This window comes from Falco biarmicus, chromosome 4, assembly GCF_023638135.1.
Source record: "Falco biarmicus isolate bFalBia1 chromosome 4, bFalBia1.pri, whole genome shotgun sequence".
In the NCBI taxonomy this organism is placed as follows: Eukaryota; Metazoa; Chordata; class Aves; order Falconiformes; family Falconidae; genus Falco; species Falco biarmicus.
Genome location: NC_079291.1, coordinates 88,005,787 through 88,033,031, shown reverse-complemented (window position 1 = coordinate 88,033,031; position 27,245 = coordinate 88,005,787). Strand labels below are relative to the sequence as shown.

At 52.3% G+C, this 27,245-nt stretch overlaps 1 long non-coding RNA gene across 1 annotated transcript in view; it reads left to right on the top strand.

Moving 5' to 3' along the window:
* The window catches only part of LOC130148365 (uncharacterized), a 65,124-nt gene extending 38,956 nt beyond the window's left edge, over nt 1–26,168 (top strand). The window contains exons 3-4 of the long non-coding RNA XR_008821543.1: nt 23,259–23,405; nt 24,859–26,168. This is a non-coding gene — a long non-coding RNA (uncharacterized LOC130148365). The remainder of the gene's footprint in view (nt 1–23,258; nt 23,406–24,858) is intronic.
* Nucleotides 26,169–27,245: the final 1,077 nt, after the last annotated feature.

The window sequence follows — 27,245 nt, the reverse complement described above, 5'->3', positions numbered from 1 at the left end:
TCAAGTTTTCATATCTATCGGTGTTGGACCTGCAGCCCTGAGTGGATCTAGAGATGTTACTGTGCAGGGTAACTTGACTGGGCTCCTTCTCTCCTGGCCACATGTGGGGCTTGCATCAGCAATGGATGCATGCCCTCCTGGCTGAGGTTGCTGAGAAGGTGCGGAGGGCCTGGTGGTGACAGCTGTCAGAAAGGGGCTCCTCCTCAACAGTTCAGCAGACTTGGGAAGCATCCTGACTGCTGTACAAAGATCCTTGAAATGAATGATCACCAAACATGGTCACTGTCTGCCAAAAAACCTCTCTCCAGCACCCAGTCCTATAAGGAAGCAGCTCCTTCTTATGAAATAATAAGCTTTCATCTCTTCATTTCTTGCATTGCGTGAGAACAACTGGCAGACTGTTCGCATGAGCCAATTTATTAACTAAATCTCATTTACTAACTGAGAACAAATTCTTTTGACTTGTAGCTGCTGAATACAAATGAGGCTGGGCTTCAGAGCTGCCCAGGTGCCAGGCAGCTTCCTTGGCCCATTTGTTCTTGTGTTCATGGCAGTGTCACTCTGCCAGTAATAAGCCTCTCTTCTGATTGGCCCTGCTAGACATGAGCAGGTTGCTGAGCCCAGCCTAATGAGTGCGTACACAAGGGAAAGACCAGACTTACTGGGAGAGCCATCTCTGCTTGCAAAGTTGGAAGCAGTCTGTTCCAGCTCAGAGAAACATATTACCAGCACTGGCAATCATTTCTTCCAAACTGCATGCCCTGCCCAAGTAGCAGAGAAAGAAGGGACAGCCTTGGAGTGGGCAACTTCCGAAGGGTAGCCATCAGCCGTGCTGGGTGTGCAGTCTGTAATGATGTAGCGATGGAAAAGAGAGATGCTTTTTGAGCTGGGTGCTGGGTGCAGCAAGGATTGCCCCAATTCCACACGCTTCTGATGAGGGCCATCTGCTCCTGATCCAAGCAACAGCACTTCCACCCCTTTCTCAGCAGAGGTTTTCACAGTTTGTGGCCACTTATTCCTCCTCCTGCAGCACTCCCAGACACATCTCTCCCTGTGTCCCCCCACCCCCTTTGGGAGTCCTTGCCTGGCACAGGCGTATCAGGAGGGAACGGGGCTCTTGTTGCAGGGCTGGGATCTGCCAGTGCCCCAGACTGGTGAAGCCAGCTGCCCACACAGCTAGAGGGCTGCTCGCGTCATTTGTAGCCAGAGCTGGCTTGCCCTTGATGGGGTAGGCTGCTAAGTGCCGTGCACGGGGCTGGGGAAGAGCTGCCCATGTTCCCTCTGACACCAGCTTGGAGCAGGGTAGTGAGCCCAGTGCGTGGTTGGGCTCTGCCCTGGGCACCACTGGCTTGTGGGGGTGGGACCTCTCCTCAGCACAGACCTTCGGTCAGACCCCAGCTGCAGGCAGAGGGGAAGGGGTGTTTGTCGGCAGTCTCCATCCTTGGCAGGTCTCGGCAGGGTGCTCAGACTGCTCGATTGCCTGAAGCCCTCTCACGAGCTCTCCTGATGGCAGTTTTCCCGGGGTAGCACCCTCAGCTCCATGTTTCCGGCAGCTCCCCAGGGCAGCGGCTCGGATGCAGACCCCTCTGCTATACCCTGTGCCTGTGTACAGTTCCCTGATGGTGAGTAAAGCAGCCTTGCTGGAACAGACTGGCACTCACTGCTCAGGAGAAAGTCGCTGTGCTGGCACACGTGCTCTGCCGAGGGACAGTCACCGCGCAGAACATGGTGGTGCCTCTTGGCAAAGGCTTTGTTAGGAGGCAAACAGGCGTGTTTAGTTTTGAAATCTCCGGACAGGGCCAGTCTGCTGACAGTGTTTGCTTCCTCTTCATACCTGCCTCCGGGTTTAACGGTTTCTCCCAAGCAAGAAAAATAACAATAAAGATAATTCTTTTAAAACTGATTATCTGAGAGTACAGATTGTCAAGCTTTATGCTGTTGGATAAATCAAACTAACTGCTGAGAGTTAATTTGTCTGACCATAAAGTGGATTCAATAAGTGTAAAACAAAACTAATTGGTTCTCTTCCATACAAATTTAATTATACTATAAAATGTGATCAATGCAAATAAAAAGCATTGAGTAGGTTAAGTGACAAGAATCTATAAAGGAAAAAAAAGGCTTATGTTCTTTCTTGCACAAATTGAAAACTGGATGGGTTTTCATCTCTGGACCACATCTCCCGACATGGTCCTAGTCCGAACGTACTGAGTGCTGGTGTCTGTGCTGCATGCTGTGTGTGTCAGAAGTAGCTTGTCCTTCTGTCTTTGTAGTTTCGGTTTTTTCATGGGTTGAAGCTGTTGATGGAACAATTTGTGACTCTTGTGGATGCTTATGCTTAGACACACAAACCACACGAAATACAGCAAGCAAAACACAGGCCAACAGCCCCTGCCCCTGCAGGCTCTCCTGCAGCAAGGAGGCAGCTGGCACCCGCAAGAGGCCCACACACGGACCCTGTCCCATGGGGGATGCCAGGCTATGAGGTGCACGAAAAGCACCAAGACTTCTGCTGCTTGGGCTCTGCTGCACCCCTGCACCCTTCCCTTCCCACCAGGGAGCGGTGGCACTGCTAGCACCCGCTACCCTCGGCCCCTCCTCCGGGCTCTCCATCCCTCCCTGATTCCGGAGCAGCCATCTGCTGGTGATTTCTCCAGACAGCAGCTGACTTCATGGCCCTGCCAGGCCTGGTCAGGGGGCTGAGGCACTGCCTGGGGCGCCCCGGCTCCTTTCGTGTGGACCAAAGCTCCAGCTGAGGATGGGAAGGAGCACTGTGCCATCTCCTGGGGCTCGCCTGGTGTGCACCCAGTGTGTCGAGCCTCTTCCGTTAAGTGCAATTGCCAAGGCAGCCATCTGCTGAAGTGAGAAGAGGCTGCCAGGACAAGAGCTACAGCTCTGCCACAGCATCCTGACAGTGGTTCAAGGCAAATTAGATGCAATCAGCCAAACTGAAACCTTTTAAATGAATTCATTGAAAGACTTGCTGTGAGAGGCTGACAGAGGCTGTAGTTATGGTGATGGCTGGGGCTGCTGCTCATGTGGAGAGCTGCTAAATCCCTCAAATATGCAGACTGCCAAGTACTGACATCTCTTCTAAACAGCATCTCCTCGATTCCCCCATGCGGGCGTCCGGCTTAGACAAGACATGCAGGAAGGCACCTATAGCTTGGTGGAGAGGAGAGATGGGGAAGGAGGGAAAGGGGCAGCCTGAGACATCTGGGAAATTAAAGGACGCAGCTTCCAGCACGCAGGGCTCCTGCTGTGGAAATTGTCAGGCCAGGGGTGGGATAGAGAAATGCCAAAGCTGGAAGTGAGGAAGAAGAGCTGTTGCAGCACTTGTCCCAGTCCAGGCCTCTTCCCTGGCCTTCCTGGGGCTTCAGGGGGCATGTTCAGGAGGGCAGGAGTGTCTGGTGCTGCATACAGCCTCCTTCCATGTTTTGGCTCCCGTGTCAGGCCTGTTGGAGCCCCTACGGGAACCCTGAAGCCCCGCAGTGCCAGGGCCCTCCAGAGTGGACACACACTGTCCCTGCGTGGGGCTGGGGGCAGCCCTCCCAGGCAGGTTTGGTGACCCAGGACCCCCCTCCTGCCCTGTGGGTGGGGGCTGTGGGCAGCACCCTTGAGAAGTGCTCAGCTTGCAGCAAGCTTTGAGTTCGCTGCTGCGGCACTCCTGTGGAGATCCCAGGAGAGACGAGGGATGGGAGGGTTGGGGTCGGTGTGGGAATGACTCCCCCTGCCCTGAGCCAGGGGCAGCCTCTCTCCTGCATGGGGGAGGAGTAGAGGAGCTCTGCAGAGTCGCATCCAGTGCCCTTAACCCGGGGTGGCATCGGGCTGGTTTGTCTGCTGATCCCCCACCATCTGCTGCTGCCCCTGAGTTTCCAGGAGAAGCACAGCTGGGAGCCTCTGGCTATGCCAGGCAACCTGGTGAGCCTGCCTCCCCTCCCCTCCTTTCTCCTTCCTCCCAAAATTCTGAGGTTAAGTTCTAGTACCTCGTAAAGCATCATGTTCTTATCATAATTTCTTCCATGCAGGGGCCAGGATGCATACAAATTGCCGCTCTAAATCTCCAGCTACAATAAGGAAACTTCAGATGCTGACAGTTTACTTGATAAATACCTAATATAGCTTAAATAATTATTTAATACAGACAAATGGAAAAAGAGAGCATCCATATGCTGCGTTGTAATAAATTACAGCTTGCAACTTGCTGGGCAATAGCAGCAGCAGCTCTAATGAAGGGCTCCACCATGAAAGGAGGGCTCAGGACTTACTATGGGAAGGCCCTGCCAGGAGCTAATGGATGTTGAGTGGCAGGCTAATCAGACAAGAACCCTCTGCAAACCCAATTAATACAGTGCTGATGGCCTTGGTGGGGGAAAGGAGTGTTTTGTCCTGTCGCCTGCTCTGCACTGGCTGTGGGGCTCAGTGCCAGTGGGGCAAGTGCGGCCCTGGGACAGGCTGGTGCTGCCCGGCGCTGGCTGGCAGCTGCAGGCAGAGGGACAACGCTGCAGCCTTGCCCAGGTGGAAGCAGAGTGGGTGGCTTCCGCAGAGCGTCTCTGTGCAGCATCTTTCCCCTCTCTGGCTGGCAGCTGTGTCCCGGAGCTTCTGTGCCCCATGCAAGTGCTGCTTGCTGCCTCTGCCTCCTGAGCAAGGCTGTGCAGGGCTTACGGCTTACGGAGCACACTGCGTGAGCGGGCGGTGAGCGCCTGTCCCCGCAGGCAGGTGCAGGGGTTGGGAAGCATAAAAGAGTGTTAGGAGGCAAATGGCTCCCTGTGACCTGAGAAAGCTCCCAACGCCAAGGGCATTGCTCTGCCAGCAGCATAGCATGTTCTCTTCTGGAGCTGCTCATGCACCGCATTCCCAGGCTAATTTTGTGATTTTCATGAGCGTAGCTCTCAGTCTTTACCTCCTTTGAGCACCATGGTCAGTGATCACTTATGGGTTTTTGCTTTGCTTTATATGCTCAGTGGTATTTCAGAAAGCGTGCAGATCTCCTCTGTGAGCTTTCTGACAGATTACAAGGGCTGCACTTGACTGAGCTCCCAGTGTTCTGCCGTGTCAGCCTTACAGCAACAGAGGGCTGCGGATATGCGCCTTTGCATAGCAGAGAATAAACATAACAGCAGAGATGGAATATAAGTGGCAATAAAAGGTAAAATGTGGAGTGCCTGCCCTTTAAAATATATTAGGCAGTTTATAAATAAAGCTCTGTATTTTTAGGATGTATGTGGAATTGTTCAGCCTGTAGCCCTTAAGGAATCTGACCTTGAAGAGAAGAATACAGCTGTGAGCAGCTTTCAAAATGTTCGGGGAATGGGACAGACAGGACAAGTGCTCTGGCTTGTTATTTCAGCAGCAGGTGAGCCTTGTTAGGCTGATGTGGTTTGGGGAACCAACTCAGGCTCCAGCACTCCTCTTGCTATCAGATAACCTCAGCGTGCAGTCAGAGGCAGAGGACTTGGGGGTAAAAATACCAAGTGCCTGGTGAGATTTCCAGGGATCCTTAGCCTGGCAGTCAGGACAGTCTTGGCTGGGTTGCTTTGTGTGCGGCTCCCAGATGAGCAGGCTCTGATGGTATGAAACTGAACCAGACAGAAGCATGCAGCCCAGCTCCTACCGCCTCACTTGGCCCTTGTGTGCTGCAGGGTTCTTGCCTGGCAAGGTCAGCTGTGTGGGTGTGCAGTGCCTGCAAGGCGCCTTCCTTCGCCCCTGGTTCTGCTACAGCATCTCCTGGGATGCAGGGGCCCGGGCTGTGCTGTACCTGCCCGCCAAGGGCAGCTGAACACCTGTCTCCCACCTCCTGTGTCAGTGCCCTGTCTGCAGCAGCAGCCTGTTGGGGGTGGGACAGGGTTTGTTCTGTTACTGAAGCTGTTCCACTTTGTGTAGAGTCATCAGCTTTTTGGTGGGGAGAAGGAGAGAGCTCGTGAGCAGGGAACTCGGTCAGGAGTAGGGGGAGGTGGGTTTGGGGTTTTATTTTGGGAATGCTGAGGAGTCAGATATCTCCTCTGAACAGGCAGAAGTTATGGCCCAAACTGGCAAAAGCAGCTGGTGATTTGGGATGCTTCTGTTTTCCAGCAGCCCAGGGTGAGATCCAGGTCTCGTCTTCTGCCCTCTTTCTAAAGGATGAATGGCATCCTCCTGGCGGCTGTTTTCTGGGCAATATGAAAAATTGTTGCCCTGCAGATTCCTTTAAGGGTACTGAGTGAGCAGAGACAGCTCTGAGGTGAGCCCAGGGATCTGAGCCATAGCATTCTTATTTTAAATTTGTTCTCAGAGAAAACACAGATGAATCCCTATGTGGGGAAATAACCAGTAAATTGATCCCTGCACATGCTGATGCAGGGAGCCAGAATCACCATGTGCTCTGGGCTCTGGCAGAGAAAATGTAAACAAACTCCAGTTTTATGTCGGACCAAGGAGATGTAAATCAAACACGTGTGTTGAAGCTTTTTAAATGTTTTGACATTTTCCAATCCATCAAGGCCTTTAATTGTATTTTGAGTGAGTTGTTCTATATGTAAATACCAGTTAATGTTGAAATTGTTTATAGCCAAATTGTCTGTTTATGCAAATTGTGTTCCAAGATCGCAGAGCTTCTATTGCAGAATAAAAATGTCTCTTTTATTTAAGGCTAGAAATGTTTCCTTTGGCTGCTGTGGCTTTCAGAGGCAGTGCGGCTCTTCAGTGTGGTTGGAGCATGGTGGAGAGCACCGGGCTCCACGGGAGGGCAGTTGGGGTAGTGGGCAGGGGAACAGCCGGGCTTGGGGTGTGACGGCTGCTCCGGCTGTTTGTGCTTGTTGCACAGTTAGCTCCCTGCGGCCAGTCTCCCGGGATTGTCTCAGTGCCCTGTTTCTTGCCCGTGGGCTGTGGTGCTCTCCATGAAGCGTGGGAAGCCAGATGGCTCTCTCTGCTTGGCTCCAGCTGAGGTATCGGCAGTGCCCAGCGTGCTGCAAAGGCCAGCCAGGCTTCGAAGCACAGTTGTGCTCAGGTGAGGACCTGTCAGCTGGTGGAGGGTGTTCTTTGGGATTCCTCTGTCTGGCTCACGTGTTAATTTGAGATTCTGGTGCAGAAGGCAGCACACATTAAGAACCGCTGCTGCTGGGTGAAAAATGAAAAGAAATCAACATGCTGCTCCTGCTTGTGCTGTGCCTAAGCAGTAATCAAGATCATCACCTGGAGATAAATCTCTTCCTGCTATCACACAGAAGAAGAGCAGTTACTAGGGGGTTTGCCTCCAGGTTTTTAATCATGAGGGAACACATGCAAATTAATGGCTCACCCATGATTAGAATCAATGGTGCTGGAACTCAGGTGATGTATCTGGTACATAGGCAAGGGAGCAGTGTTCGGCCAGATGCACGCATGCCTGTGTGGCTGGATGCAGAGGCTCTCGCTGAATCCAGCCACCTCTGGAGGTGGACTCAATGCCCCAGGACCGCACTCCCTTCCTCCTCAATTTTTCAGCCAAGCAGCACTGTCGATCTGGCCTTTGTGTTTGCTTAATGTCAGCATTCCTCGGGGAATACTGCAGAGTAATAGCAAGATGCATATGCTGAAGCTGGGCTCCCGTATTATTTCTTCATTAATATTTGTTGTTCATAAATATATATTCACTCCTATTTATCACAAGAACACCAATTACAAGCCATAAATTCTAACTGTGGGGAATATTTCAGTCCAGTTTTATTAAGAAGTGATTTTTAAAAATGTTGCTGAGGCTTTTAGCCAGTTATGTGCTACTAAATATTTAAATCTGTATCTCTTGCTGCATGCTGAATTACAGCAAGGGGATATTTAATGCTCCCATTTCTGCAGCATAAATCTGTGAAAGATTGACTGGAAGAAAAATGCAGTCATGAACAGCCCACGTACATGCTGAGTGCTCGTTTGCACCATACACCCACCCACTTGTGTGTACCCACTGCAGGCAGCGATCCAGGCCGGGGGGGGGTGGGTGTGAGTGCCCTGCACAGGGGGTCACCGGCAGGAGCGGGGCTGGGGTGCTGCTGTGGTGGGGGATGTGGCAGAGCTGCTCTCAGGCTGCACAAAGCAGCTGGCTGTCCTGGTCCGGCACGCAGCGTTGCTGCTGTCAGCTGTCAGAAGCTATGAGTGCCTGGAGGCCTGTTACCCACCAATTAAACCATGAGTTTTATTGTTCGACCGTGAGCCTGGTTTACGATATGAAAAGCTTTCGACAGTTAAATAGTACTAATATTAACCACTCCCGCATGGGCTCTTAACAGTCTCCCCCATTAAAAGTGTGATTAAGAAATTAATTCATCTGGAAGGGATTGGCATGTGGTACTAAACAATAGAATAATGAATATTTTTTTAATAAAGGCTGAACCCCTGGCTATGTGGAGAGAGGAAGCCTCGTAGTTCTTGCATGATGGCTATGGCAGCTAAATGTGGTGGGAGGACCGAGCCCTGGTACGGTGCCAGTCATGGGTTCCCAGGGCAGAGAGGAGGCAGGTCAGGACAGCGGAGACTTTGCAGAGGCTGGCGAGGAGGATGGGCTGCCCTGGCCCGCTGTGGGGCTGTGCCGAGCTGAGGGCTCTCTGCCAGCTGCGGGCACCCTCTGCCCTCAGCACCCTCCAGCCGCTGCAGAGATTGGGTTCAGGTCGCCAGCAGATCCCCTCTCTGCTTCGTGGCCCCATATAACACATGTAACAGCCAAAGAGGCTTGAAGGAGGCAGCACTTCAGGACGCTGCAGAGCAGTGGTGCAGCATCTGCTCTGGGAAGGGGAGGAACACCTGGGTGCCCCATCAAACCTCCAGCGCAACGCTGCTGCCGGGCATGGGGTCAGGGCTGCCGTGGCATCCCCACCACACTGCGGGGCAGCCACACTGCTGGCACAGCCCAGTGCTTTCTGGCCCCAGAGGGCATGGGGGCTGGCAGGGGCTGTGGCCACAGATGCCCAGCTGCAGAGCCCAGCGAGTCCAGGGTAAGGCATTTCTGGCACTGCATTAACACGCCGGAGAGCTTAGCATACTATAAATGGCAGTTAAATTCTGACAGATGTGGTAAAAGCTTTGAAGTCCATCAAAGTCTGCTGGCAGGTGACTCTAAAAAGCTGTTATTTGCTTCTGAAAAGCAGAATTACCCTTAAACAGCCCATCTGGGAATGAGCAGGGTGCTGGGTCTGACACTGCTCAGAGGCAGTTTCCCTCCCTGGCATCCCATCTTCATGTTGCTCCTCTCCCCTATTATTCTTTTCCCCCATTTTCTGACCTGTGATGGCTCATGGTCTGTGATGGGTCTCACAAAAGCTGAGCTGCCTGGGGTTGCGCCCCCTCTCCTGCCCCTGCCATTTGTGTCCCAGGCCTGTCCCCGCTCTTGCGCTGCAGCAGGGGTCCCCAGGGGTCTGGGTTGCAGTTCAGTGAAGGTCAATGCTGTATGTTGCTGTGGGAAGCATTCCCTTCCAAACCAAGTTTCCTGATTGAGAAAGAAAATCAGAACTCCCTTTCACCCCTGGAAAGTGCCAAAACCAGAAAGAAAGGCAAAATGGCTGGTGAGGGTCCTTCCTCAGTGGTGCTGGGGTGGGTGGGCAGCGGTGCCCACTGCGCAGGGGCAGCGAGGGTGGGCTGGTGCTGCCAGCCTGGGTGGCTGCCCAGGCATGTGCTGTTTGCCCAGGACAGCAGACACCAGCAGAATCTTCGGGAGCGTCTTCCTGGCTGCTTGCAACCATCTCCCACCCTCACGAAGAGCGAGCAAGGGAGGGAGGGAGCAGCCCGAAGTGGAGCTGCAATGCTGGGAAGAGCTGCTTGTTGTTGGAGACAATGGAGGACAGGGAGGCTCCTCCGTGCCTTGAAGGAGTCACGGAATGCTGCCTTTGTGCTGTGCTTGCATACAGGCACTAGGCATATTCATATTGTGATTTATGCCATTCTTTTTCTCCATTGATTTTAATTAAGTCCACTCTCTCCTGCCAAGCCTGGGGAACACAAGCAAAAATTAAAAATACTGAAAGTCAGCTTGCTTTGCACTGGAGTCTTCCCAGCCTTCCAGAGAACAGAGGGAGAGGGGGCCCACACCACCACACAGGCATTTCCTGTGCTTTGCTAGTCCCCAAATAATAAACATAAAATTAAAATCCTGTTAGGAGAATCACAAAAGCTATTATAGCTCAGCAGCTGATATTGACTCTGATCAAATCTTTTATGTGATTTCACAGCATTCTGGGCTACTCACTGTGCACACCCTGATCATGTTAGCTGTGGCTTGATTTTTTTCTTCTCTCCTGCACTGAAACAAAGCAAAAAGAAGGGCAAGAAAAAACAATCCAATATTGTGATACAAGTTTGTGTCACACTTCTAAAATGAGCAGCAGAGTAGCTGCTGCTGCTGTATTGCCTTTGCAGACAGGGTCCTCCTGGGAGCAGATTGAATGTGCTGGCCTCATCCTGCACACCGCATGAGCTACTGGCTGGGAAACCCCCGTGGGGACACTGGCCAACAAGGATTTTATTTCCTGCATCATGTCCGTCGCTCAGAGCACACCCATCATGCTACCGCTGTGCAAAGTGGATAGCAGAGATGCTCTGTAGTGGCCCTTGCATGAAGTCATGTATGAGGTACTGGTGCAGCGTACAACTTTTTAAACAATATTGACATTTGTCCACCAGCAACAAGTGCCTGTGGTGGGGCAGGGGTATCGCTGGGTCACAGACAGTGTCGTGGTCTAAAGCTGCCAGAGGCAGGGCAGGATGGCCCTGAGCTGTGCAGTGGCACCGGCTGCAGCAGGAGCTGGGCAGTCTGCATCGCTTGCTGCGGTTGGGCCTGGCCCGGGCATGAGTGGCAGTGAGGTGCTGGCTCTACAAGCTTGAGGGAGTTTGCTCAGTACCTTTGTTTAAAAGCATCTCATTGTTTGCATTGGTTTTATTCTTACAATAAATACTGATAGACACTAAGAGTACCAGAAATGAGATGAATGCATCCCAGACCTGCATCTCTGCATATTTATGCAGCTGCAGCTTGTGCAGCTATGAACAGAGAAAGCAAAAACCTCTAAACTTTTTGCACATCTCTTTCAAATATCACAGGCAAGCAGAAGTAGTCCCCAAAAATAACCTGTGTTAAATCAGAAAGTGGTTTAAACCCCTGCATTGCATAGGTATCTGTCTTTGTGCTATTTTTCAAGTTAGACTCATTCTTCATATCAGATAGGGTGATAAGGGGATAAAGGTATCTCTTATTCAACTGTAATTTTAATTAATATGGTCATCAAATTGGACATGAAAAATTAGGGAACCTCAGCAAAAATTCCAGCGGCATATAGAACAGGACAATTTACTGTTTGCCAATCTGTGCTCTCCCCTAGTCATAGGCAGTCACGGTGGCAGGTTTTAATAGATGTGTGGAAATACCTGCAGCAATCTCTTTACAAAGTTTAATGACCTTGGGTCATTTAGGTTTTGAAATATTTCAACTACTAGGGAATAAAAATGGCAAGATTGTTACAATTACACTCCAGAAGGTCACATCCATCTACTTTTGGCTAAAGGTCTGAATTCCCTCAAAGCCACCAGCATCCAGTGGAAATGAGCCCAGCTCATTTCACGTGCTGCATGGCTTGCCTGGGCTGGTAATTGGTGAGATACCAGGGAGGATGCGATGTGTCAGGTACCGGCCAGTTGGCTCCCAGGGCATCAGCTTGCCCCGAGGAGACAGAAACCGACCACACTGCATTTCTCACATCTGAACCCACTGGTGATTTCAACAGAGCCAGAATATAATGGCTCCTGAGGACCCGGTTAAGTACACAAGGAAGGTGAGGACAGGGGAAGCTCACATGACCCCACAGCCAGAACAACTCACTCTATGTCAGTGGAAACTTCCAGAAGTCTCCTACAGACTGTTCCCCTGCCTCATTGCTGCAGCTCCTCGTGCAGTGCCACTGCACCCTGCCCCAGAGCAACTCCTCCTGCTGCGATTTCACAGCCCAGCTGGGCTCCTGGGAGCTTCTGTTGGCATTGGAAAGCGATTTTTCCTCTGCCTCTCCTCCTTCTTTAGCAATATCCTTTGCCTTGCTGGCACTTACAGGATGCAGCTGGGTGGTAGCAAGCACTAGGGAAAAGCAGGTACATGAACAGTTCATGGTAGTGGTTTCATAAGAGATCTGGTTGCTTCTGTCATGGCTTAAGCAAGAAAGAAAGTGGATGCATTCGCCTTTTCCCCAGGGAAATGCTGCTTTGACAGCATTTGACAGGTGGTATTTTTGGCGGTATGCTCCCAGTTACAAATCAAAGGTTAGTCCCAGTTCAAAAGCCTTGGGAACTGCTCACTCCTTGTGATCGTGTAGCACACCAGACCTGTGGCAAAGGAGCGCCAGTCCAGGTGCTGGAGCTTCTCACACGTTTTCCGGGTGGATGCGATCTCTGCTGAGCCCTCCAGGTGCTGCAGCCAGCTGCAGTGCTGGTAGTGGGCTCTGCTGCCCACCGACCCTTCCCAAGCTGCGGCACCCATCGGGCACCACGTGTCCCACACGTGAGGAGAGGAGCTGACAAGCGTCACAGGGACGGAGGGACTGGAAAGCAAGTGTCACTGGGTCCAGCTGTGACCTTCAAGCAGTGGCATACTTACTGCCTGCGTGTTGCTGTGCCAGGGCCTGTGTGCTGCTGCTCACACCTTACCGCCTGCCGATGCAGGGGTGAGCACACGGAGCCACTGCCGCCCTCCTGCTCATGATGCTGGGGGACAGCCACAGCTGGGGGAGCCAGCTCATGGCAGGGCTGAACCTGCAGACTGGGGACACTCTTCCCCTCTGGCAAAAAAGGCAGGGAGGGAGAGAAGCCCCCAGAGATGGGCTAGGAGTGGAGCTGTGGGCAGGGTGACAGGGGTGCATGGCAAGGGGCTGTTCTTCTCTGCCTGTTGGTCGGAGCCAGCCCGGAGGGCTGTGATACCCTCGTTCACCACTGCAGGAATGAGACAAAGCTGCTAGAGAAAAGGCTGCCTGGGGCAGCTACTGTGGCAGAGATCGGAACACCAAAGGTGCCAGTACCCACAGGGAAGTAGGAGAAAAGTTGTGGATACTGCTGGCAGCCCTGTCTGTCCTTGGCAGGCTGAGGAGTCTCCAGACTCGCTGGGACAGAGCAGATGCAGGCAAAGAGCAGGGGGCTGGATGACAGCCACATCTTTCCCATGTAGGAGCTTGGCACTGGTGGGAGTGAAGTGTGGGTTTGAGACTGCTTGCATTTCCTCCTGGATGTGACTTCCCAAAGTGCCTGCCATGTGGCTTGGCACAGAGAGCTGGGACAAGATGGGAGGAGCGGGGGGCACTGGCAGCCCCAGACAGGCAGGGCTGGCTGGTGCCGAGTGGCTGAGCCTGCTCGAGGCAGAGGAGAGGGGGCACAGCAAGATGGTGCAGATGGTCCCAGACAGGCATGTTGGTGGGGACGCTGGGGTCTGTGGGGACACACTGGTGACACCAGGGAAGGTGGAATGCTCCCCACTTAGATAAGCGTGTCCTGTGTGGCTCTGTCTTACTGCATAAAAAATGCAGTAAATGTCAGCTGATTGTGAGCTCATGTCAGACGAACAAGCTTCTGAGTGATAGAAAGTCTTAATTAAGCACAGTTGCCGGAGTCCTCTGGCTGGCTCTTGTGCAGTGTCCACCATGATCATTGCAGACCGACAGTTTGGGGTCCAGGCTTTGGATTAACCCGTGAAAATCAATTAATTAATCCTCACTTAATCTTGACAACAGTCTCAAATCAGTCACTTCTGCAGGGAGGGAGGTAATCTGGCTCCTCCCGGCTGAGGGAGATGCCCTCAGAGAGAGGCCCTGTCCCACCACCAACCTCCACTGCCCTCCAGCCTGTCCCCAGTCTGGATGCGGGGGCTGGTGGGTGCCACTGCAGAGGAGGGGGCTTGGCCTGCCTCCCTCAGACCACAGGATCCTGCGTCGGGAAGCCCTGGCTGGGGCCACCTCCATCCCCCGGCAGCCAGGTGGGAGGAAACCTCTCCCGGCCAGCCTGGGCTCGCGGGCGGCAGCAGCGCAGGCGTCCGAGCCCTTGAGAGGAGCCAGAAGGGCCAGGCTGGGGGATTTGTGCAGGAGCTGCGTTACAATGAGGCAACGAGGGTTCAGAGTCTTTTAGATGAGTGTTTGCTGAATGCAAATGCATGTGTGAAATGCAGATAAGTGTGTATTAAACCTATTCCAGCCCTCTCAGCAGTGTGGAGTGCCCGGAGCCTGTTTGCTTTGCTTCGGCTCCTTTACTTGCTAACTGTTGAGCTCTGCTAATCTCAGAGGGAGCTGTTACAGGGACAGCCAGTCCCTGTAACCAAGGGTGATCCGGGTTAATAGGAACCTCTTAGAGCTGCCAGGAAAGGGAACACAAGCTGAGGTTTTGCTGTGTTTGATCCTTTTCTCTCTGTGGTGATGGTCTGCTGGAGGAATAACCCTTGTGGGCTTTGCACAGGCTGTTCTCTCGCTGCATTTCATGTTTGTGTTGCTGAAAGACAACACTTCAAAACCAGGGCAAAGCCCAGCCAGTCTAACTCATGCCAGCATGCTGTTGTCTCTCGTACTGTTGTCACTGATGAAAGTGGCCCGAGAAGCAGGGCGTCCCTGGACTGTGACAGTCAACCAAACTCAGCGCTTTTGGAAGAGATTCTGCATGCTGCCTGACACCTTCCTGGCTGCAGCCCCAGCAATGGCACCCACAGCGCAGGAGCTGGGCTACCAGGGCACAGTGGCCACATCAGCCTGCCCTGGCATGCCTGCAGCACTGAGCTCACCCTGCCATCATGGCAAACTATTATTTATGCTTTCAGATACTGCTAACTCACAGATAATTAATGTCAGAAAGCTGCCATGGTGCCGTTGGTAATAGCTCAGCAAAAGGAGACACATTGGTCAATTAGCAACTATTTGATCTGACAGTACCAGCAAAGGGCAGATCCAGCTGCCAGCCCCCTTGGCTAATATTGTTAAGATTAGAGATTAGTCAAGGCTGGGGATGGGGGGGTGGGGACCATCGGAGGAGGGGAAAGACCCGCAGGCAGAGCTTTTGCCCTGCACTCGCTGCGGCTTCCTCTGGGGCTGGTCCAGGCGCTGGCTGCCTGGCCTGGGTGCGAAGGTGTGTGCTGGCCTCCCAGCCATCGCCTTGCTGTCCTGATGTGGGAATGTGGCAGAATAGTGGAGAATCAGCGGCAATGACAGAGTGCCCTTTCCTAGGAGATAAGCTATGTTCCTTTGGAGAAGCCCACGTTATGAATTTTGCAATATGGGGGAAGTATTAAATGAGAAAGAGACCTCTGAGCAAAGGAGATGTAATATCTGCATATGTGAAGGCCTCCAACTGTAGGCACAGCAATATTAGAGGATTTGTGAAGTTTAATGCAATTCTTTCATCCTGGGGCTGACGCCATGAAATGCAACACCATGATTCACTTGGAAATAAAAATACATGGAGGATGCAGGGAGATCTGTTGTATCCACTCCCCAGGGGGATCTTCAGCTACCTGAAACGCTGTTTGCTGCCACAGCTCTTGGCATGGGGATCTTTCCCGAGCACAGTGTCTGGTAGCTCAGGGTGCAGCAGGGCTGGGGAGGTGCCTGATTAGCTTTTAGCAGCCTGTGCCACTCTCACTTGTCAGCTCTCAGGGTGGTCTAGGACCCCAGCAGAGGGGGTGGGCGGCCGGGCAGGCTGCAGGCAGCAGTGCCTCGAGTGCCAGCAGAATGGAAGAGCAACTGTCAGACATTGCTGGAAGGGCCGTGGGAGAAGCTCCGAGTGCCTGGGTGGGTGCAGAGAGCAGGTTGGACAGGGTGAGGGTGCACATTTCTTCCCATCTGCATACGGGCGCCAGCATCAGCCCAGCGGCAGTGTTTCTGCCAGACTGGGGCCGGCATGTCTGCAGAAGAGGGACTGATCCTTCAGTGCTGGGTAGGCAGAGCTTTCCCGTGCCTGTGAGGAGCCTCAGAACTGCTCGAAACCATACAATCGCCTGAAAACCAGCTCCTGGGAGCTGGGACCCCCGTGCTGTACTGGGCCTGCCAGGAGAAGGAACGCTTTCGGAGCTGCGGGTTCCTGCAGGACTTGGGCTCCCTGCCACAGGCACCAGCCAGAGCAGAGCAGAGCGTGCCCGTGGGACCTCGCCAGGAGCTGCTGTCCCCACCGGGCAGCTTTGTCCTCTGCAGCTGTGTGCATTTCCACAGCCGTGGTACTTTTTTCCACCATTGTCTGAGGGATGTTGGTGTCAGTAGCTGCGATTATTTTTGCTTTCCCATAGCAGGAGACTCTGATTACAGCCGGTTTCCTTCAGGAAATTGATGCTTTAATATTCAGTCTCGTCCGATGAGGGCTAAATTTTATTCCTAGAATAACATTTAATTAAGCGCTCTGGCTCTCTGTCTGTGATGCACCACTGATCTGCACAGATGCACTTACCTTCATCAGCTCTTTTAAAACCAGCTGGAACTGAAGTTAGAATAAACTCTAAAATTTATGGGCTGTTCCCTCCCTTTTTAATTAGCACTGTAAGTGTGTGACAAGAGGCCTCGGGCCAGGGGAAGGAGCCATTTACTTGTTTACTGGTACTTACCTCGCTCTGCAGCCTTGTCCAGCAACATCCCCCCTAGATGGAGCTCTGCAAAAACATTTGAAAGCAAGAAAGCAGACGGCTCCTGTTGCCCTATAGACGCCTCCCGCCCCCCCCTCCCCCGCACACATCGGTCATCAGAACAGTCTTGGGTTTGACCTTTGTGCTGGGGTGGGAAGGAGCTGTTCTCATGGTCAGCATTCAAGAGTGGGATGGGACACCCTGGCGCCTTGGTGGGGTGACAGCCGGGTGGGCACTGCAGGGTGGGCGCCTCTGCGGGTCACGGCTGCGTGGCACCTGGTGCTGAGCAGCGTTGGCAAAGGGGAGCCGGTGATGGACGGGGATGGGACTGGGCTGTGCTGTGCCAGCAGACCAGCCCTGTGGTCCAGTGCTGCGCTCTGCTCTGGCCGTGCCTCTCCGCTCTTGCCCTGGCTCTGGGGCAGTTCCAGGGCTGTTTTCCTGAAGCCTGAGGTTCCACCCTGCTTTCTATCTCTCCCTCCCCTTGGCTTGCAGAACAAGCAGAGAGGTGGGCTTTTGCTTTTTTAAGGGTCAGCACCGCGGTCCCCCCTTATCCTCTCTGTGTGCGCCTCCCAGCACACCAGTATCCTTCTGGCACCAGGGGGTTGTGATCCAGGGACGATGGGATGGTGGCATGGGAGAAAAGTGGATGTTTGCTGTAGACCGGTGCTGCTTTTGTGCCTGAGCAGCTTCTGCCTTGCTGTGCCATGACTGTCTTGCCCTCACAGCTCTGCTGGCCCCTTGCCTTCCCCTGTGGGCTCTGTGCAGTCCCACTCAGCCTGTACGGCTAGCTAATGGATGGTGGATCACTAGATGGAAACTGAGCTCGGATCTCTGCTTATCCAATCTGACCTCCTGCCAAAGACCTGCCAGAGCAGAGTGCACCCTAGATATTCAAAAGCCCAGCAGATGCAAGAGGCAGTCAATTGAGCAAAGTGATGGGGATGTCCCTCCTGATGACCCTTTTGTTATCAGCCAGAAAATCTTAGACTGTAAGTAGCAAAAATGTGTAAATGATTGGAAAAAAGATCTGCCTGTGTCATTGCGTGAAAGGGAGATGAAGAGAGATGAAGACCAAGCCTTAGCACAGCTGATAAGGCAGTGGAAGAACGCAGGAGACAAGCTGAGTTAACCAAGAGGGGTGGGGGCCCAGGGCTGAGGCAGTGCATTTTCATACAGAGGAAATGTTGCATCAACGTGGTCATTACTGTTTGTACAGACAGTGTTACAGGAGGCCTGGGCAGTTTCGCAGACAGTTTGGCATTAATGTATCCAAAGACAGTGGAGACTGAGGACAGAGCTGGAAGCAGGGAGCAATGCTGAGGGAAACAATGGTGTGCCTGAGATGTTTCCCAGGGCTCCCCAGTACTGGACCACCCTGGAAATGAGGAGCAGTTGGAGGACAGAAACCGCAGCAGGGAAGGCACTCTTCTGTGCAGGAGGGGGAGAAGCTCAATTCTTCTTATAGCCTGCCTTGGAGGGAAATTAAACAAGTTACTTCTTTCCTTTCTGTTGCCTCTTGGGACATTTTGGGTAACCGCTCTGGAGACAACCAGTATAAATATCTGCAGGCAGAGCTGCATGAAGCTTTGTATGTATCACTTGCACTGCAGGAGGACTTGCGCAAGCAACTTCTCCTTTCATGACTATCACATGGAGACTGGTGGAGATTTTCCTCCTGACAGACCGAGCACTTGAACTCCAGGAAGTGCCTGGTACCTGCTCTGGAGAGCTGGAAGAGCAGGGCAGCTGCTTTCCTGAGTGTGGTACTAGTGGTACTGCACACAGTGCTGAGCTGCCTCATGGCCACGAGACGCTGGCCTATCTTCCCACCTTATCCTTGGCTCTGGCCAGTGCTATTACGCCTTTGGTTTCACAAGCACTAAATTCACTCACAAATTTTATATATATATATATATAAAAGACATACTGTCATAAAATCAGCTAGCTGAGCATTCCCCGATGAAAATGAAATGCTGCTGCTCCTCAGAAGTGCTGGTTCTGGATCATTTTTCTATTAAATATTTGGCAAAGTCTGACTGCAGCCCCAGTGTCCTCTCGCTGCTCAGCCCTTTCCAGTCGCTGGACGCAGCCTCGTTGCTGCACCTGTGAAGGCCAGGCATCCCGTGCTAGTGGCCTGTGCTGCCAGTTATTGATGGGGGTTTCTTGCCAGTAGAGCTGGGCACGTTGCATTTGTGCTGGTGGATGTGCTCAGCTTTGCAGGAGCAGAGCCATGTGTTGTTTCATCAAAGCGGGGAGCCTGCAGAGCCAGCCTAGCGTGGGGCAGGGCAGCAGGGTTCTCGTTTGTGGGGATCTGGGCTGCAAGTCTGCATGGCAGAGATCCCACCGGCAGCCCTGGCAGCTCAGCTGGGGTCCATCCTGTAATGATGCTGCTCATAGAGGGCATGGAGCTCCTGTGCCTGAGCTCAGGGCTCTGGAGCATTTATAAACCCAAGGAAAATGCTGTGAATTCTGCTGCCTTGACAGATAGTCAGAAAAATGTTGGATCAGCTGCTGACCCAGGGGAAGTGGCAGAGGTAGGTACAGTGCTGAGACTCCCTGGAGGGTTGGAGTTAATGCATTTGACTCATACCGCAGGAGCAAAATGTTCTGCTGTCTCAAAGCCCCACTGGGGGAGTGAGGGCAAGAGATCTGTGTGTGGCCTGTTTAACAGGTGGGAGCAAGAATGCGGATGTCACTTCAGACAGCCGCTCCTGCTGCTGCTGTGCTCTGGCAGAGCTCGACAGTTGCCTTCCCTGCCTGCCCTGGCTGTGAGCTCCCAGCGCTGCAGGGGTCAGGCTGGTCTCCCTGCCCTGTGTGCCCCTGCTCTTAATGGGGCACGGGGCATTGCTTATCCTCATGCTGTTGCCGTTGCAACTCAGCAGAGGCTCTTCTCAGGGAAGCTGCAATCGCTGCCGGCAGTCCTTGGAGAGATGGCTGGGGGCAGCTTTTGCTCCTGGACCCCATTGCCATGGAGGCACTGGTGTACCACAGCAGCATGGGTGCCCGACTGACCCCATTACCCTCCTCATGGTCTGACTGTCATGCTGATGTGTCTTCAAAGATAGAATGCTTTATTCTGCCTAAACTTATGAAGGGTTCTTGTACACAGCTGGGATGGGGCAGCTCAGAGAAGCAGCTTTGTTTGGCCAAGTCTCCATCACTCCCTTATGTCCGATGCAGGGCTGATGGTAGGGAAGTGGGATACTGCCAGCGGTCCCAGCTCACACGGGTGTCTGAAGATGCAACCTGAAGTGAAACCAGGAGCCAAATGGCTGCTCAGGGGTGAGGCAGGTGTGTCCTGGAAGTGCTTTACAAAAGCTCCTGCTGCCTGAGCGAGCAGTGAACCAGCACAGCGCGGAGCCTGGAGTGGCTGCAGACAGGAGCTGGTGCACAGCCCAGATCCCTGTAACAGCTTTCCCAGCACTCTCTCATGGACCGTGCTGATTTTGATGGGCACGTAACACAGTGTGAGGCTTATTATATTCCTAGAAAGAATGAAGCTTTAAAAGATGCCCCCAAACCAAATCCAAACTGCAGAATGGTCAACTCTCATCAGCATTAATGCCACTGAGCAGCATTTTTGGGGCACCTTGGCTGTTGTGCCAGCAGGTAGAGGAATGTTATAGCTAAGCCTGGAACATTTTGCAGAGGCACTTCTCTTGGCAGCTTTATGATCTTTTCTGCCTCAGCTGGGAAGCCAGCAGGACTGAATAAATCTCCAGGCCAACAAAAGCCCAGGATGTTTTCACAATTGCCAGGATTTTATTAATTTACAAGTACGTTATTGAATTTCTTCCTTCCTAACAACAGCTTTCACTTAGATGGCGAGTCCTTTAGCGTGTTTGGGTGTGCATGTAGGCAAAGCTAGTAAAACTCGGCAAGGAAGTCACCTGCCAAATATTTGTGCCGTTAATGCCAGTAAAATGGAAATCAGATAAAATGGATTTTATGCTTTCATTTGTCAGATCTTACAGCGCTTTGTAGAAAGGGGACTGCCTGCCATACCCTGGGAGGACCTGGCCCTGAGTGGGGAGCTGGCCCACACCACCCAGCTTGTGGGGCACCAGGCTTTTGCACAGGCGGCAAGTTCTACTGACACTCCGTACAGAAAGAGACTTTTCCTTCATCCCATTCACTTCACGTTCTTTGTGTCTGTGGCCACTAGAAAAGTTAATTTGGCATCTTCGCCTTTTTAGCTCAATAGTATGACCTGCTTTAAATACATACTGGCAGCTGCATTGAAAGGACCCAAGTGTCCCCAGAACCTGAGCAAGCTGATGCATTACTATGACATTTCCCACTGCTGCTGGGGTGAAACACTACTATTTTTATCTATGTTTTGGGATCTGCCAACCCATTCCATAGCAAGAGTTAAATGAGCTACTGAGACAAAAGCAAAAGAGCAGGGGTGGTTTAGACTGGCAGATGGTGTGTGTGGGCTGACTGTCAGCATCACAGTCCCTGTCTGTGCAGGTGCACCTCTGCCTTAAGGAGAGGTGAAAACCCGGGAGCTGAGCTTTCCCCTCGGAGTTGGGCAGCGCATAAAGCAGTGCCTGTAATAACCTGTGGAGACAGTGACTGTCTGACTCAGAGATGACAGCAGAAGCTTCACCACCCACATTTTCAAACCCATCTTTGGTGGGTTGCTGTGTCCCTTGCAGTGAGCAGCACTGCAATTTTGCCCTGTGATCCAAGCACGCCCTTTGTCGGCAGCTTTTCCCAGCCCCATAACTGAGTTTCTGTTGCCCACTTAGTCAAGGTGGGCAACAATATTGCCCAAATTTAGCTTGTATTGGTGTCTATTTGGGGCCCTTCAGCTGTGATAGGTGTCTCCTGTGCACAGCCAGAGGAGAGCGTTCAGCACCAGCTGCTCCTTAGTCATGGGTGGTGTGTCAGCTGCAGCTCCCACTGCTGTGCATCTGCAGGAGAGCAAGGGGTGGCAGATATGGCTCAATGACTTACCCTGCAGAAGTGATGGGGCAAGTTCAATTTTTAAGCTATTTTCTATCCATCAAGAGCTGCTGTCCCAGATGCATCTTTTTTGTTCTTGGCATCTAATTTACCTTCTCTTGTCCTTAAGGAATACCTTCTCCAGATCTCACTTTTTCCTGGTCCTGGTCTCCACCACTGCTGTCTTTTCCTGGCCCACATTTTTTACAGCACGTCCATCCTCAGTGGTGCTCTTAGTCAGATTCCACGTTCTGCAACAAGCCTGCAAGGGCAGTTAGTGTCTTCACAGGCTGCCTCACTCTGTGTGCACAGTGTCCCCTCCATGCCAAGGGCAGTGGTCCATCCTGCTCTGATGTGTATTCAGGAGTACATGTCCCATCCCATAGGTGACTCCCCGTAGAGCTGCTTGTTGATCCTAAGTGTTGTTTGTTGTGGTGTGTTGGTCCAACTGGCTGGGGCCAGCCCTCAGTGCTGAATGTCTGAGCATCAGTGGCTGGGTAATGGGGAGCGGCTGATGGGCCATGCCATGACCTGGTGCCCTCCCAGCCTGGGGACATCTCTCAGCACAAATTCCCCTTCCCATGGGTCATTCAGGCAACAATCATTGACTGGAGCTGAGCTAGGACTCAGGAGGACTCCTGCACTGCCCTTACTGTTGCTGTTCTGGTTAGGGACAGGGTTACTAAGATAGTGTAGCTTTCCTTTTTCCTGCTTCACTGTTACAAGGATTTTTAGCAGTATTTTCCTCTTGTGTTTTCCTTTACTGCTGCATTGTGCTCCCCACTAGAGCAGGCTACCAGAGGTTATCACAGACTGCAGGCTGCACATTCCAGCTCACATTTATGCCAAGAATAATGTTCCCGGTGCTTCTCATTTGTACTCCTGAACAGCCAGGCTGGGTCTGCTTGGCATATCCCAGCCAGCTGTGGAGGAGCAGGTGACCGAGAGAGGCAACCTGGTTCCTGCGCAGGGTGTAAGCGAACAATTGTGCACTGGGGATGGGTAAAGCAGCGCCCAGCCAGCAGTGATGGGGCCGACAGTTTGCTTCAGCACAGGAGAGACCCATTTCCACTCTGCTCTGGTCCCAGCAGGCCCCTCTGCCCATCATCCCCAGCCTGCCCGTGTTTAGGGGCTCTGCAGGGGGGGAGGGTTGGCTTCTGCCAGCTGCTCCCCATCGCTTCTGCTGTGCTCGCAGCATGGCTGCCTGACCTGCCCAGCTCCTGCTGGCACCACGTACTGTTTGTTTCAGCATAATGGATCATTACCATCAAACAGTTGTTCCACAACATTGTATTGTTAAGGGAAGGTTAATCAAGAATTCCAGAAGGAACTAAACCAAAAAATCTTCTTGCGAAGCCAGATCTGAAACCAAACTTGCTGAAAGAAGTTGACCTGTGGTCAAGACAAGTCCGTACAGGGAAAGATAATTGAGGTTCAGTTCTCAGTCAGCTGTTACTAGGGAACCGGCTGTTGTTTGAGACCCCCAGAAGTTTTCTTAAATACCTGTAAGGAGCATGCACAACACTTCATTAACATAGCACCACCTATCCTTAGGAAATGAATGAATGTGTATGACTCTTCTGAGTAATGTAATGCATAAACATATGTATGGTCTATATAATCTTGCCTGAATGTAACGTATGGCATGCACGTTAGGCGGAGCGATCCCTCATGCATCCAGTGCTGTAATAAAGGAATGCCAGCTTCTTCGTGCTACATTGATGTTAAGCAGTTTTCTTATTCCCAGTTTCAGTGACACCACTGGCACCTCTCCAGCCGTGGGGCTCGGGGTCTGCCCTGGTGCTGGACAGCCCTGCTTTTGGGGAGGAAAATGGGATGCAAGGTGATGCAGAATGGCCTCAGGGGTAAGGACCTGTGGATGGATGGAGGTGTTGTGAGTACAAGCTGAACCATAGAAATAAGGGGACCAGCCCTCTTCCTTAGAGCCTCTTCTCCTCGGGGACAGGCTGGCGTGGCAGATCCCCCTCAGGGAACGCTGTGGGAAGCTGGGATATGGGGGTTTAGCTCAGCAGTGGAGTGTGGCCATGAGGTTTCCCACAGCTGATTCCTCCTTTTGGATTCTCCCGAAGATGGTGGGCTTGTGTGGCAGGCAGGGCCCCTCCCCTCCAGGTAACAATTAACGGGAAATATCTTCAAGTGATTAAAAAAATTAGAGGAGGTTAATTATTTCTGAACAGAAAAAAGAAGAATTAAAATGGTTTCTGTGGGTACATTTAAAATACAATCAATAATTTATCAGACAATTTTCATTCAACAATGAGGAATTAGGAGGCTTCAAAACTTCCAAAAACTTATCTGCAAGGGAAAATGTTTAAATTATTTATTTTTCTTCCTGTGGCTTGTGCCAGCCGAGCAGCCCCACCAGCTGTATGGGGCACGTTGCCCAGTGGCTGCAGGAGTGGGGCTGGGGGCTGGTTGAGCTGGGGGTGCTGTGGCAGGTGGGGGTGCAGGGTCTGAGGGGTGCTGCTGAGCAGGGGTCACCTGGGAATCACTTACTGCCCCCCACCCGCAACCTGCAAGAGCCCCAGACACAGGCAGCCTCGACCTGCCCAGGGGCCCCTGGGGACCTCGTGGCCTGGGCAGGGCTCTGTCCCTCCACCTGCACCCCAGCACTGGGCTGGGTTTGGGGTGGGGGCTCAGAGGAGGATGCCATTCCCAGGGTGCTGAGTGGCTTTCGATAGGCTGGATGCCAACCACAGTGAAGCGAAGCGGCAGGAGCCCGGCCCAGGGATGTAATTAACCCCTAGGGAATACGGCAAAGCTGGAAATGAAAGAGAAGCTAGCTGGAGTTCATTGTCCACCCCAATGAAAAATCCTGCATACCATAAATAATGGAAGGGGCATAGGAGCTGCTGTGAAGAATCTTTCATCATCTGTGGAAATATGCCTGGTTTTACAGAAAAAACAAATATAGTGAGTTGAAAATAAATGGCATTATTAGCAGAAAGGGAGTCCCTAATTAACCAGATATAGCCCATTACTGTAGCCTTCAATTCATTAAATTGCATAATTACATAAAAACACTGTTGATGTGCTATTCAGTATATCTGGTATTGTCTTTCTAATAATTAGCTCTATAATTGTCAGTTTGACAGGGTAATTAAAAATGTTTAAAGATGTTGTGTCAGCCTTTTCTCCTTTGCTGAGCTCAGTTGGATGTCTCTAGAAGATGATTTTCTACCTGACTCGACCACAGTTTTGTTTTTGATTTATACCAATGTGTTACAGGAATGACCAGACTCATGGATTACTTTGATGTTCCTGCTAGGCTGATTTTTAAAAGTAGGAGAAAAATAACTCCTAATGTCATTTTCATTTACTTTTAGGACATCTGTGGTTCCATCCCCCGGTCCATGCTGCTGGTGATGTGACTTTCTTCCGAGCAGTTTTATGGACGGAGCGTTGTGAAATCTGACATTTGTAGCCTTAAATCTCAGTTCTGTTTGCTGTGTAAAACCTTTCATCCCACATGCATTTTTTATGAATGGATTGAAAAATGCGAGAAATAAAGCCTGTAGCTCCAACTCCTGTGGCTGTGTGCAGAGCAGGGCCGCTCAGCCAGCACGGACAGCCCTGGGGAGCGGGACAGTGCTCCTGCACCCGAGGCTACTTGGATCTGCGAGGGCTCTCACGCAGAGATGCTTCCAGTTGTGCCGGGCTCAGACGTGGGCGTGATGGTGCTGAAACACTGCAGAGAAACGCAAGACTGGTGTGTCTGCATGCTGCTGTTGGCAGGTGGCACAAGACCATGGGCACAGTGGTGGGGAGCAAGATGGGGTTCTCGATGTGCTGGGGAGCCTGGGACCGGTCAGCCAGAGACAGCCTGGGGACGGCACGTCTGAGCCCTGTGTTGGGGATGCTGTAAAGGAGGCAGCTGCTGGAGCCCTTCACAGCAATCCCTCTCGGCTCTGTTGTTTTAGGGCAATGGTTGCCCCTTTGGATTGTCAAAACCCTGGTTTACTTCCTTTTCCAACAAAATAAACCTGAATATTCATTGTTGAGAAATGATAAACAAATCTGTCCTCACACCCAGGAGCTTTGCCAGCTGGGCTTGGCTAGATAGGAGTCTGTTTGTGAAAGCTTTCAAGGATTTTTAAAAATAATGTGTTTTGAATCATTAAACCAATGAGGTGATCTGGTCTTCTGAAATAAACAGTAATCACGTTGAAGTGAAGTCTGAACTTCTGTCTTGGCAAAACAATTTCTGACACTTCTCTCTCTTTCTTATTTTTACATTTGTGTTTGTATTTATGTTTATGTTTATTTTTGTTCTTGGACACTGTTTCTTACACCACATCTTTCCTGCTATAGCAGGAGATCACACACTTATCCAAGTACTTAGGGCATTCGGCTGAAGGAGTCCCCTCCCTGCACTCCTTCCCCTCGTAGCCAGAAGCATGCCTCCGAGTCCGGATGGCCCCATTCCACCACTCTCTAGCCATTAGTTTGTATTCAGTATTCATAATTGCTTCGCTAACTGAGAAACTTTACAATCTGTTGCAGACCATTATATGCAAAACCATGCCCAAATAATTGATCCCCTGCCATCCAAATTGCAGAAGTGCTCGAGCATTTTGTAATCTTACAGAAAAGGTTTGTATTCTGTGTATTTCAAATGTATATTAAAGTAAAATTGACAATGAGATAACAAGGCATAATTTTACAGCGGCTCTGTCATTAAGCAATCACGCACCCATACCTGTGCACCGAGGCGGTGTCCTGCCAGGAGCGTTCTCGCTCCAATGCGCTATCTGGAGCTGAACTGACGCAATTTACTCCTCTGATGTTCCACATTTGCCATTCCCATCTCGCCACCGCCACGGCATGCTCGCCCGTTTGCCACGAAGCTGGGAGATCGTTTAATGCTCGGGTGGGAGAAGGGGGCCTGTGGCCTCTCCGCGGGGCAGCTCCCAGGCGAGGCATGCCAGCTGGTTTCAGCCTGCTCCCCTGAGCCCGGGGGCAAAGCCACCTCTGTTGTGCCCTGCGATGCTGCAGCTGCTGGCTTTGGGAGGGAGAGGAGGCTGCGGCACTGCCCAAGGCTGGCACTGGGGTGGGGTGAAGCTCCGTTAGTGCATGCCGTGATGGCCCAATGCACTGGGTGGGGTGCAGAGCCAGCGCTGGTGTCTTCAGTCCCTGCTCAGGAAGTGAGCCATGTGTCCCCAGAAAGCAAATGATATACCTAGAAGATCAAAAGTATGTAATTTCTGCCAGAAGTCCCATCTTTCTGGGATGGTGCCACCTCAGTGGGTGCAGGGAGGCAACCTGAGCCCGCTCCCAGCTGCACAGCCCAGCCCCCGGGGCACCTGGAGAGGGTGCAGGGACCCCGCTCCAGGTGTGGCACTGGCAACGCCACAGCCCTCCACGCCGGGCAGGGGCAGCCCCGCGGTGGGCACGGTGCCTTGCAGCACACGGGGGTTCGCCTGCAGGCTCTGGCGTCTGGGTTGTGCTCCTTGGGCTGGGCAACTGCCCGGCGGGCCTGGGCAGCCCGTGCTGTTGTGCCGTGCTGGAAGAGCGGAGCACACCCAGCTTTCCTCCAGCAAGCGGGTCTGGCAGGTGGCGAGCAGCCACGCCGGAGGGCACAGGACAAGGCAGCGTGCGGGCCAGAGGTGCTAGGGGAAGGGACAGGGACGATGCTGTTTGCGTTATTCCAGGGGCTTGCTCTCGGGAGCCGGTAGGTGCTGAAGAATGGCTGTGGCTGCCGCTGAGCTCTGCT